At 40.1% G+C, this 12742-nt stretch overlaps 1 long non-coding RNA gene across 2 annotated transcripts in view; it reads left to right on the top strand.

Annotated features, from left to right (window-relative positions):
- The first annotated feature begins 273 nt into the window (after nt 1-273).
- LOC123620604 overlaps nt 274-12742 on the top strand; it is a 55104-nt gene continuing 42635 nt past the window's right edge. The window contains exons 1-2 of one of the 2 annotated variants that reach the window (XR_006728917.1): nt 274-394; nt 12320-12396. This is a non-coding gene — a long non-coding RNA (uncharacterized LOC123620604). The remainder of the gene's footprint in view (nt 395-12319; nt 12397-12742) is intronic. The other variant, XR_006728918.1, reaches the window with a different exon arrangement.

A 12742-nucleotide genomic window follows, 5' to 3' on the forward strand; every position in this document is an offset into this window, starting at 1 on the left:
GCCCAGGCTCGGTCGCCATCTTCCGCGCGCGCTTTCCCGCGCAGGCTCCACCCCCTGCTGCCGGCGGGCGGCTCGCCTCGGAAGCGGCTGGGCGTCGCGGAGGTGGGGGAGCCGCCGCCGCCCAACCCGAGGCGGGGCCCGGCCGGGGCGGGTCCTGGCCGGGGCGGGGCCGTCATGGCGGCCGCGGCGGCTGCGTCACGAAGGCCCGCCCTCCCGCCAGTCTCGGAACGTGCGTCGCCTCTGGCTGCGCCGGCGCACGAGTCTGGGCGGGGTGGAGGGAGCCGGGAAGCGGCGAGCGTGCCTGGAGCGCAGCTGCCGCTGTGGGGGCGACAGGACCCTCGGAGCCGTCCCGAGAGCGGGGCTGCCGGAGCGGGCGGCCGAGACAAAGGCGACGGTGAGTGCAGCGCCGGCCCCGCGCCTCGCCCTCTCGGGCCCTTGCGCGGCGGCCTGAAGCCCCGAACCCCAGTCCCCGAGGGCTCCGCGGTGAGCGCTGCCCGGCGCTGCCAGCCGTGCGCTGCGGGCTGCGCCTGGGGCTCTGCTTCCAGGTTTGGGCGAGGTCTCTTCCCCGAGGACCGCCCTTTGGGTTTCGTCCATTCTCTCTGAGGAACTGACGCGAGCGCAGCTCGGCATTCAGGCAGGCGGGCACTGAGGCGGCCGAGCGCCCGCCGCGGGGACACGGGAATGCGGACCCCTCCCCCACTTGGCGGGTCTGGCGGTCGCGAGGGTGGCGCGAGGGGACGCCCGGGGTCTCCAGGTGTGGGTTGGGGGGGCGGGGACCCGGCTCTGGATCCCCAACTGTTGCCCGAGGCGCCCGGCGCGTCCCGCCCGCGGGTCCCGCCGAGGAGCTCGCTGGGCTCGGAGCGAAAGTCCCGCCGCCTCGTCGGAGGAGCGCGGGCGACTCCCCCAGGTGGTTTCACCGGCTGTGGCTGCGGGTTGTGACTTTGGTCCCGGGCGTGGTGGGTAGCGGCTCGCTCTGCCGCTTTAACAGCTGAAAAAGCGCCCCAATCCACTGACTTAAATATGTGCAATAAACAGTGTTGAGATTCCTTATTACCTTGCAATTATTTTAAATGATGAGGCTTCGTAGAGGAATTTGGTGGTGGTGTGCAGCTTAAAAAATTTAAACGTTAAAGGGCTTGGAATACAGTAGATGCTCCTTAAAATATTTGTTGAACGAATGAATCTGGAAACATCAGACAAAGCGGGTCTCACATGTAGTAAAATTTAGGCACATACCCTTTTGCCTAAGATGAAGGAAAAAACGTTGGCAAAAAACATGTAGTTTTGTTTATATGCTTGTTTTTGATTTTTACCCAATATATGCATACTTTGGAAAATCAGTTGTTACTCTCAGTGCTACTAACATAGAAAATAAGTTTGAAATGTGAATTTTTTATTTTGAGAAAAGTTGGTATACATTATCTATTTCTTAAAAACAGGCTTTATATCTCATTTTCTTTAAAAATAATGGAGAACATAAAGAGGCGCTGGGATTGTATTTTGAGACCCGGCTTTATTTTTCATTGTGAGTAAAGTTGTTTATGTGTTCTTGAGGGACTGCTATGGTCTTAAGTTTCTTTTTCTACAAGGGAGAACTGTAAATTGAAGGAGAGGAAAAAAAAAAACCTAATGTTGCACTAATACAATTAAACATTACCATTTACTCAACAGATATTCATTAAACATCTATTATGTGCTGAGATCTGTGTTGAGTGCTGTTTCTGGGATGAACAAAACTCACAATAATCCTTTTTTAAAACGAGCATAAAGTTCTTATAATCGATGTTGCAAGTGGAGGCTGTCTTAAACGCCTAGTGCCTGCTTTAGGTTGGGAAAGATTGCAGGTGAACTGCAGGAACTGTAAATTCCTAACAGTCTATTTAAAAGTTAATAAGTAACTTAAAAGGGCTAAGATCATTGGGTTACACTTTCCTATTGTCTGTTTAGTAAAATCTATCTACATTTTAAAAAGAAGGGAGGAAGAGATTTAACAAACTGGTGTTTTTATTATCTCTGTCTTACAAGAAGATTTTAGGATAGCATATTTATTGAAAGGTCTTGTACTTCTGGTTCTGTGTTCTGTAAATAATCTTTGCGACAACAATATTTTCTGTGTTTAAAAATCAGTGATGATAAACATTGGATTCCTTTTCCATAAGGAACATTTTTAATTAAAGCACCATTTCAGGAATTTTATTTTGTCCTTTTCTTTACTATTTACAAACACAGGATTAACTTGATAATGCTGAAATTAGAAGGATTATTAGTAATAATTTGTGGTTCCACATATGGACTTCATCTATAGTTTTACAACTGATTGAACTGCTTATTAAAAAGACGATGAAATTTTTAGTATTGCATTTATTCTAAGGTTGCATTGCCTATTATTATTTTATTTATATATGTTTAAAAACAATATTTGGCCTCTTCAGAAGTCTGAGTTAATGCACTCCAAAGCCAATCTTGATCTTTACAAAATAATGTAGATTACTATTTTTTTTGCAGTTAGCTTTTGAATTTTGGTGGACCCTTTTGACTTGTCAATGCTTATAATAGTTGCTGGATCGTTTCTGTCAGCGTATAGATAATATATGCAGCATATAGATACTGCTATCTCCCATCTTTAAAAAACCTTGTTCACATCTTTCTTTAGTTACTACTCTCCAGAAAAGTTGACATTTGTGGTCTTCAGTACTCCCTCTCTCTCTTGGATCCACTACAGTGAGGTTTTTTTCTCTTCCATTCTACCATAGCAGCTCTTTTTTGAGGTTACTAGTGACCTCTTTGGTGAATTCTAATGTCAGTGAATATAGCAGCAATAACAGCATTTGATGTGGTTGATAATGTTCTCTTGTTTGAAACCTTCTTCCCTTTGCTTCTGTGATATTACTGCTTATTTTCAGTTTCTTTTGCTGGTTCTTTTCATCACTCCAACTTCTAAAAAATGAGGCAGTGTTCCAGGTATATATATTTAGACCTCTTCTGTATTTATATTTAGTCCCTTTTGATCTCATCTAGCTAGAATTATATATTTCTAACTAAAAATTTTATCTTTAGTCTGAATTTCTTTCCTAATCTCCAGACTTGTATGTTCATCTGTGTACTCAACATTTTCAGCTAGATGTCTAATTTAACTAGACATCTAGATCCCAAAGTTAACATGTCACAACTGAACAACTCGTCGCCTCCTTCTTCTCTCCCACCCCCTCCAATAATAGTTTCCATTCCATTCTTCCTCATCTTTTAAATGTCCACTCGCTCTTGCAGTATCTCTGGCCCCAAACCTCATAGACATCTTGACTGCTTTCCTTCTGATACTCCCATGTCTAATTCAAATAATTGTCATGAAAGTACATTCTTTGTGTACTGTAAATGCTGCCATAACTATAAATGGAACCACAATTTGCTGCCACCCCTGTAAGCAACCATAATCCCTTGTTTGTGTTATTTTCATAGTCACTAGTCTCCCCGCTGCTTCTGTACTTTTCTATTCTCAACCCAGCAACCAGGGTGATCCTTTTAACATGAAAGTCTGATTATTTTACTCTTGTGTTCAAACCGTTCAGTGGCTTTCTATATCCTTGAGAGTAAAAGCCACAATATTTACTGTGCCTATAAGAGCCTCTGTTGATCTATACCTCCTGCCTTTCTGGTTTTGTGTCCTACACAATCAGGTTTCTACTTGGCTTTCTATACTCTGGTCCCCAGGCATCCTCCAGGTTTCTTGAACCTGCCAAGCGCAGGCTGGCTTTCATGCCCTCAGGGATAGAGCATTGTTTTACTCACTGCAGAGTCCCCAGGACCGTGGCCTCTTGATGGGCACTCACAGTTCCTGAATGAATGGCTGCTTGTCTTGTTACTCCTGATTCTGGTTACAGCCTATATGCATGTTTCTGTAACAAAAGTATTTGAACTTCACCTAAAACTGTATAGTCCTGTAAGAATTAAGTAGAAACAAATTTAGATACAAGAATATAAAGTAAGTTTTAACTCAATTTTTGTGTATGGGAAGTGAAAATACACAGTGAAATGGTAAGGAACAGAGGAGATGGGAAAGGAATGAAGAGAGCTAAGGCAAATGAAATAAAGAAGAGGAAAACCTGGTTTGGAAATAGGGTGACAACGTGTAAAAAATGTATTTTTTGCTTGTCCCGTATTTCTTTTCAGTTCCATTTCTTGAGTTCTGAGTGTTAGTGATTTTCATGGACTAGACACTTCAAGTTGGACTATATGATACCCTTCTTTTTATCAGGGATGTAGGCTCAGGTGCGATCAGAAGCCAAAACTTCATTGTTCTTCTGTGTTTTGCTCAATTCTTTTTGTTAAAGAAAAGGAGAAATTACTGAGAAAGCCTAATGGTATTCTTAGCAGTTTTTATTTTTTTTGTAGAAACCTCCAATAGAAGTCTCATAGTTTTAGGGAGAGATTTTCAGTGTACAAAAATGTATTGGTATGCCTGTCCTCTTGGTACTGTACCGCCTATTTAGTCCCCCCTTAAAAAAGGAGAGGAATATAAGTACATTTATTGTTTTGCACGGTAAACTAGCAGCTAGCTACAATAATCACAAGTTTATTGAGTAGCATTAAATGCATATACTTATTTGTGCTCTTAATGAAAAAAAAGAAAAATGCTTGTACAGACTTAAATGCATAGTCTAAAAATGCAGTTTAACTGATATTTAGTTGGGAAATGAGAGTGCAAGGGGAATTAATGATATGCAGATTTTTAGTATTTCCTTCTGCTAAGACAAGATTTTTTTCTTTTACCCTTTTTCCCTGAGCTGTAGGTCTCATTTCCTGTTGGTTGATTAAAAAAAAAATCTTTTAGATAAATTGTTGAAATGAGTAGCTCAGTAGTTCCTGAATGAATAAATAATTTTATGTGCAAGTATAAATTCTCCTTAAGCCAGTCTCCACAGTTTCCTATTTTTGTGTAATATGCAAAAATTTGTGTTTATTGACTTGGGGGACTTTTATGCGGCCATAATGTGGACTTGGTTTTCATGGCTATAGGGAGTGTGGGTGTATATGTGTGTATTTCTTTACAGTTTTTATAATATGAACATGTAATTTAGACTGATATGCTGATATTTACTTTAACTCCTGAGCACTAATTTGAACAAAAATCGGATTTGGTGTTATATTTTTCTTTCACTTTAAAATAAACATGACCTTTATAATTCTTAAAAAGTCTATTTACATACCAAATAAAATGATTTTGGATGATACACTAGAAGTGTTTGCCTATGGTTTTGAAATAATCCTAGCCTGAACAACATAGTGAATTTATTTTATAGACTAATTAGGTTATCTTCATTAGAATTCAACATTGATGTACTTAAATTCATATGTTAGCATTTCACATATGAAGTAACCATCTTGGGTTAGTAAGATCCTTATGTCTGAGCTGGTGTGTAGTCCTACCACTAAGTTTATTTCAGCTGTAGTCACAGGTTGTTTTTTTTTTTTTTTTAAGGGACATAGTTTTGCTCTGTTGCCAAGGCTGGAGTGTAGTGGTGTGATCATAACTCCTGGGATTGTTGTAGCTAGCTACTAATTTGCCATGCAGAACAATAAATGTACTTATATTCCTCTCCTTTTTTAAGGGGGGACGAAATAGGCAGTACAGTACCAAGAGGACAGGTATACCGATACATTTTTGTACACTGAAAATCCCTCCCTAAAACTATGAGACTTCTATTGGAGGTTTTTACATTGGCAATCTCCTGCCATTGCCTCTTGAGTAGCTGGGACTACAGGCGTGTACCACCGTGCCCAGCTGAGCAGAATTTTTTTTTTTTTTTTTTTTTTAGAGATGGGGTCTTGCTGTCTTGCCCAGGCTGGTCTTGAATTCTTGGGCTCAGGAGATCTTCCTGCCTCTGACAACCTCTCAGACAATCTCACCTTTGCTCATTACACTCTATCCAAGTTAGTCTGTTCAATTTCTCAAACATGCCATGCTTGGTCTTGCCTTAGGACTTTTACACTAGTTGTTTCCTTTGTCTGAATTGTCTTTCCCAGATCTTGAGCCTGGCCCCTTAACTTTAAGGTCTCAGCTTAAATATCACCTAAGTCACCACTCCGTTTAAAATAGCTTCCCCATTACTGTTTTAATTTCTTCATGGCATTTCTCAGTCCTTGAAATTATGTATTTTTATGTATATTTCTTATGAGAGCAGGGACCTCCTTTGTCTTGTTCCCTGCTGTCCACAATGCCTAGAACGCTACCTGGCACCAAACAGGTGTGCAGTACAGTGTTGAATGGATGAAACCGGGTACCAGTCTCAGCTGTTCTGTTATGAATGATTTTAGTGTACTAGTATTTTAAACTGTCAACAGCACATTTCTTCTGACCTGGGGAAGACAGAAACTGGATCGGTCAGACAAAAGCCTGGTTTTAGAAAAGGGTGAGACAGTCTGGGACCTGCTCTGGTCCTCAGCGTGTCCCGTGGAGCCAGTGGTGCTGGCGTCGGTGGGTGCCTGTGCCTCTCGCTCCGAGTCCGCGCCCGGTGCCTCGTCTGCAGCTTGGACTGGCCGTGGGGGGACAGTTACAACACGGGAGTGGGCAAAAGCTGCAGATCAGGGCTCTGTCTTTCAAAAGAGGTGGTGGTTCAGTATTTATCAGGAGACCACTGGGTGGGCCCATGTGAAATTGCTGGTTTTTGCTTGAATATTGGCAATTTCTTATGTTTTAACCTAGTAGAGTTAGTTGGTTTGGTTTAAAGATAATTTCTGCATAGGAGTTAGTGAAATTACCTCAGTGCTTTACTTTCTTTCTTTTTCAAAATTATGTTCCCTTCACATCTGATGATTACTTGAAATTTATTTAATGCATAAAATTAGCTATTTATATGTTTGTATGTTATTTAACTGTATATCTAATAGTTTAGCTTATTCCAAAGCAGGCACGAAAGATCTTCAGATTCCTCTGAGAATGTTCTTGGTTTTGCTACTGAGCAGTAACTAAGCCTTTTGAAAGGTGTTCCTTTTCTAGTCAAGAAAGCAGATCCGATTCAGTTAGTGATATGGCATTATCTACCCTTTTTTTCCCCCCAGAATGATTTACATAAATATGTCCGAGTTCAGTTCTTTGGTTTTTTTTTTTTTTTCTGGCTTTTTTCTTCTTTTGCCCATTATTACTCTTGAAGCGCTTGCTTACATTTTCTGATCATTTACTTTTGCTACTCCATGATTTCTTCTACAAATAAATGTCACTAAATCAATGAAATGATTTTGTCTTGTTTCTCAAGTTTTTTCCTGTTATCTTTCCTGTGGTTACCTGGACATTCCAGCCCATTTCCAACCCTCCCCCCAGCTCTCCAGTAAAGAGACATGAAATTACAGGCATCATTTTCTTATCTGAGGAAGTTTATTGTTTGAAAATTGAACTTTGTTGGCTCAGGGGAATTTATTGGTATTTCTTGAGCAACATTTGCTTTATGTTAATTCTGAATAAGTGGATTTGAACTGGTGGTATTGAATTGTTATAAAATATGACACCCACATTTCCTATCCTTTAACTCAAATTGTTCTCTTATGTGCATATGAAAAAAAAGTGTTTAATATAGAGCATCAGAAAGTACATATAAGGTAAAGAAGAAACCTTTACGCCTACCACCGCAAGATAACCAACCGCTGGTAATATTTTGCTGAGTGTCCTTCCAGATAAATCAGTGAATATATGCTTTTTCACAAAAGTAGAATCTTATTATACATACTATTCTATAACATTTTGCCTTAGCAAATGTTATGATCATATAAGCATTGCTTTTTATTACTTCAGTTTGAAAGGGTCTTATTGGAAAGTGAAAATTTTGTTTGACAAGGGTAAAGCTGTCAGTAAAGTTGTGATTAAAAACAATGGTGTTTATGGAGAGCAGAATGTGGCAGAGTCAACTGGAGACGAGAATTACTTAAGCAGTAATTGTTTTCTTAGGAGCTCTCTCACCATTGTACAATAGCCTGATTGTTTTATACTAGCTAACAAAAACCGTTCCTGACTCTATGTAAAGTAGAATTATTTTAAATAGCCATATGGTGAAATATGGGCCTGTAAATATGTTCATATTTTTTAGACTGCCCAAGTCCTACTGATGTCTTAATATTAAAAACTTCTAGAAGAAAAATGTGTTTTTTTGACATCCTTCATCTATGTGTAGTATGACAGTTTTATTAGATATTGCTACCCTTTTTATGTGTCAGAGTGAGGGAGTTTTTAGAAAAAGAAAATTTAGCATGTAAGAATTCTTATGTTAATGTCTGATTTGACTTTTGTTTTATGACTGAAAATTCTTGTGGAAGAATTGCTGATATGTATTGGTGTATTGCATTCTTGGAAATTACCAGTCCCAATCTTGTCAAGTAATTGTTTAGGTCTTAAGGTAGCAATTTTTTTTTTTTTTTTTGAGACAGAGTCTTAGTCTGTTGCCTGGGCTAGAGTGCCGTGGCGTCAACCTTGCTCACAGCCACCTCAGACTCCTGGGCTCAGGCAATCCTCCTGCCTCAGCCTCCTGAGTAGCTGGGACTACAGGCATACACCACCATGCTCGGCTAATTTTTCTATATATATTTTTAGCTGTCCGTATAAGTTCTTTCTATGTTTAGTAGAGACGGGGTCTTGCTCTTGCTCAGACTGGTCTCGAACTCCTGAGTTCAAACGATCCGTGCGCCTCGGCCTCCCAGAGTGCCAGGATTACAGGCGTGAGCCACCGTGCCCGGCCAGCAATTTTTTTTTGAGACAGCTCTTACTCAGTTGCTGGGGCTAGAGTGCTGGTGGAGTCGTTATATCTGTCTGCAACCTCCTACTTCTCGGCTCAAGTGATCCTCGTGCCGCAGCCTCCCAAGTAGTTGGGACTACAGGCATGGGCCACCGTGCCCGGCTACTTTTTTCTGTTTGTGGTAGAGATGGGGTCTCACTCATGCTCAAGCTGGTCTTGAACTCCTGAGCTGAAGGGATTCTCCCCCTTCGGCCTCCCAGAGTGCTAGGCTTACAGGCACCAGCCACTGTGCTGGGCCTGAAGTAGCAATTTTTAAAGCCAATCAAATATCCTTTAAGGGTTTTATAATTTAAATGTTTTTTCCTTTGCCACAGGAAAGGTACCTGTTACCTAGGGTAGAAGTAGGCTGTTGATGTTTTGCCTTGTTTTTAGCTATGTCGTTTTCTGTGTTGTATTACTGCTTGCTCGCAAGCTCTTGTAGTCTTTTTCTGTTCAGTAGCCATTTCTCTTACCCCGCAATGCTATATCCTGGACGGTGCATGTGTTGTGGAAAGCACTTCTCACATGGTAAAGAAGAATAAAAAGCAGTGTAGTCAATGTGGATTTTTTTTACTGAGAAATGATGTATTTCTTGTTTAGAGACTGGCAGTGTAGTCACTAAAAAATGTTTTTCATCCACATTATGTTTGTGAATGGATATGCAGGTGTCTCTGTTTGTTGGAAGGTAAAGTGAATCGTGAGATAAATTCGAGAAAAGTGTTTAGAATTATTCCATACATTTTACTGTTTTAAAAAAGTGTTATTTTTTAAAAAGTTTCATTCCACAGTGAGTTTTTAGCCTCTTTTTACATTTATTTTGTTTTTGTAAACTGTTCTAAAGAAGCTTAGAAACTAGTCACACAGTAAGTGGCAGAACTCACATTTGAAGTCTTTTCTGATTTTTCAGAGTCAGTAAGCTTGGGAAGCGCTGTACAGTGGCAGAAAGAATATGGACTTTGGAGTTAGACACACCTCAGTTTGATTCCTAAATCTGGCACATATTTGCTGCATGGCAAGTTCTTACCCTTGGTGATTTTTATTTTTCTTTTCATTTAAGTGAGGGTAATAGGCTTATTAAGATTAAATGAAGTAATACACATAAAGCGCTTGGCTTGTAGAAGGTGCCGATAAATGTTTCATTTCCTTTCTGCTACACCTTATGGTTTTAAAATATCTTGGGAGCCACTTGGACATTTCACTTGAAAGTGAATTGCAGTCAGGAAACTGGAAATAGACATAACCCAGGTGGACTCATATTGTAGTGACCCTCTTAATTTCCCTGTCTGAGAAGCAGAGTGGTTCTTATAACTGTTCAAAATATTTGACTTCAAGGCAGGTTTTATTGTTAAAAGCTGAAATGGAACCCATTGGGATGAGTTAATTATTGCTGACCAAAATGGTAAGAAAGTAACTATTTCTACATTTCCTGAGAAATTGAAGCATTTGTGCTGTATGCATAAAGATGGTAAATTTTAAAGGCTAAGAACTGACCCTTTGAAAAGAAATATATGATGAAAATAGGAGAAGAAAGTGTTAAACCAATAATAAAATTTTTTTTATCAGATTTAAGAGATGGTGCTGATTCAGACGTGCGCACAGTGACACAGGTGCTAAATGCAGTGCTGGAGGGAGTACAGATCTGTGGAACCTGTTGCAGAAGCACTTTGGCAATGTCACAGAGCAGAACTTAGTACTTCTGAGAGTACATCCTAAGTAACCGATTTTTCTGTTTTGCGGGAGTGAGGGGAGAAATAATTTTTTTACTGTAACAGCCTTATTGAGATTATTCACATAACATAAACACCTTTTTAAAGTACATAAGTCAGAGTTATATAGCCCTTGCCACTATCTAATTTTACAATGTTTTCATCACCCCCCCCCAAAAAAAAGAAATTAGTAGTCGTTCCCCGTTCTTCCCTCTCCTCAGCCCCTGGCAACCACTAACATATTTCATCTTTCTAGATTCGCCTCTTTGGACATGTGATATAAATGGAATTATATGCTGTGTGGCCAACTGGCTTTTTTTCACTTTGCATAATGTTTCAAGTGTGATCTGGACAGTGTATATCAATAGTACATCATTCTCTTTTATGGCTAAATATTATTCCATTGTAGGATATACAGCATTTGACTTATGTATGCACTAATGAATAGATAGTGAGTGAGTGAACCCAAACAACTATGATGAACAACGCTGCTATGAAAATTCATGTACGGGTTTTTTTGTGTGGATATGTTTTTTTTTTTTTTTTTCAGACAGTGTCTCACTCTGTTGCCCGGCCTAGAGTGAGTGCCGTGGTGTCAGCCTACCTCACGGCAACCTCAAACTCCTGGGCTCAAGCAATCCTTCTGCCTCAGCCTCCCGAATAGCTGGGACTACAGGCATGCGCCACCATGCCCGGCTAATTTTTTCTATATAGATTTTTAGCTGTCCAAGTCATTTCTTTCTGTTTTTAGTAGAGACGGGGTCTTGCTCTTCCTCAGGCTGCTCTCGAACTCCTGAGCTCAAACAATCTGCCCTCCTCGGCCTGCCAGAGTGCTAGGATTACAGGCGTGAGCCACCGCGCCCGGCCATCAAATCTCAATTTACTGAATCTTTTTTGATTTCAGACCAGGTTCCCTTCACAATATTGACTATGAGATTGCAGTCTAAGAATTTTCCATTTTTTTTGTCAAGCAAGAAAAAAATTATCTATAATCCTCGTATTTGTGGTTTCCAAAATCATACTGTTTAACTCAAGTAATTTGTCTCTTTTTCGTATGTGCTCTTAACATTATCACAAGCTATATAATACCTGCTGTTGATATTTGTCTGATTGAAAGGTTTTCTTGGTGTGCTATTTCCCCAGCAAAGGAATGTGTGTAAAGAGGTCTCTGAAACACTAGCTCTAGCCAGTGCTGACACTAAGGAGTTAAGATCCTGTGTACATCTGGTGTTCTCATAGCACTTCTCTGAACCAAGGACAAATGACAGACTTTTTTAGTCGTGATGTACAGTCAGCCCATGGGTTCTGTATTCATGGATTCAACCAACTTTCTTGTCATTATTTGCTAAACAATGCAGCATAACAATTATTTACATAGAATTTACATTGTATTAGCTAGTATAAGTAATCTAGAGATGATTTAAAGTATACAGGAAGATGTGTGTGGATTATATGCAAATACTATGCAATTTTATATAAGGGATTTGAGCATCCTCAGATCTTGGTATCTGCAGGGAGTCCTAGAACCAGTCCCCCAGGGATACCAAGGGACAGTAATCAGCTGTAACTGATTACTCCTTTTAGATGTAATTTATTCATTTGAGCTATGAGAGACTTAATATTAACTAATCCAACCCATTTATTTTTTAAGATATGATTAAGGCCCAGAAATCTTAGCACTGTACTCCAGGCTTTTGGTCTTTAGTCTGGTCTTGCTGATATTTGCTGATAACTTTATAATAAGCTTTGTGATAGTAAAAAGAAACCATGAAATATTTAGCAATTTTTCATTTTCTCTTAAACTTCTCAATACAATAATGATTATTTCTGTGGTATATTGTGTTTTTCTACAAGCAGAAATGAATGCCGAACCCTTACGAAGAGATAAAGGTTATTTGGTACATATTGGTGGTCTCTGTCCTTCAGTATCTGAGGTATGCCAAGATTTCTTTTTTGAACTTCATTTTTAAGTTTGTTAATTGTTCATATTATGATCATTTGTTGTGTTTCTACTTTTCACAAAGTTATTTCTCTTTTTTTATGCTGATTGGAGGTCTCATTTCCAGAAATACCAAGTTTCTGAAATTTCAATTTATGATTCTTCTCCTAATTACAGGTGTGTTTCCCAAATTCAGTCAAATGTGCATTGCTGTGTGCCTGCTGTTCACTAGAGGTTCTGTAGCAGACATCGGCCACAGTGGTGATAAAGTCAAAGGCCATTCCCACAGGAGTGTCCCAGGCTAGTATAGGGGGACACGTAGACAAATAGTTGCAGTCATT

Source organism: Lemur catta, chromosome 15, assembly GCF_020740605.2.
Source record: "Lemur catta isolate mLemCat1 chromosome 15, mLemCat1.pri, whole genome shotgun sequence".
NCBI lineage: Eukaryota > Metazoa > Chordata > Mammalia > Primates > Lemuridae > Lemur > Lemur catta.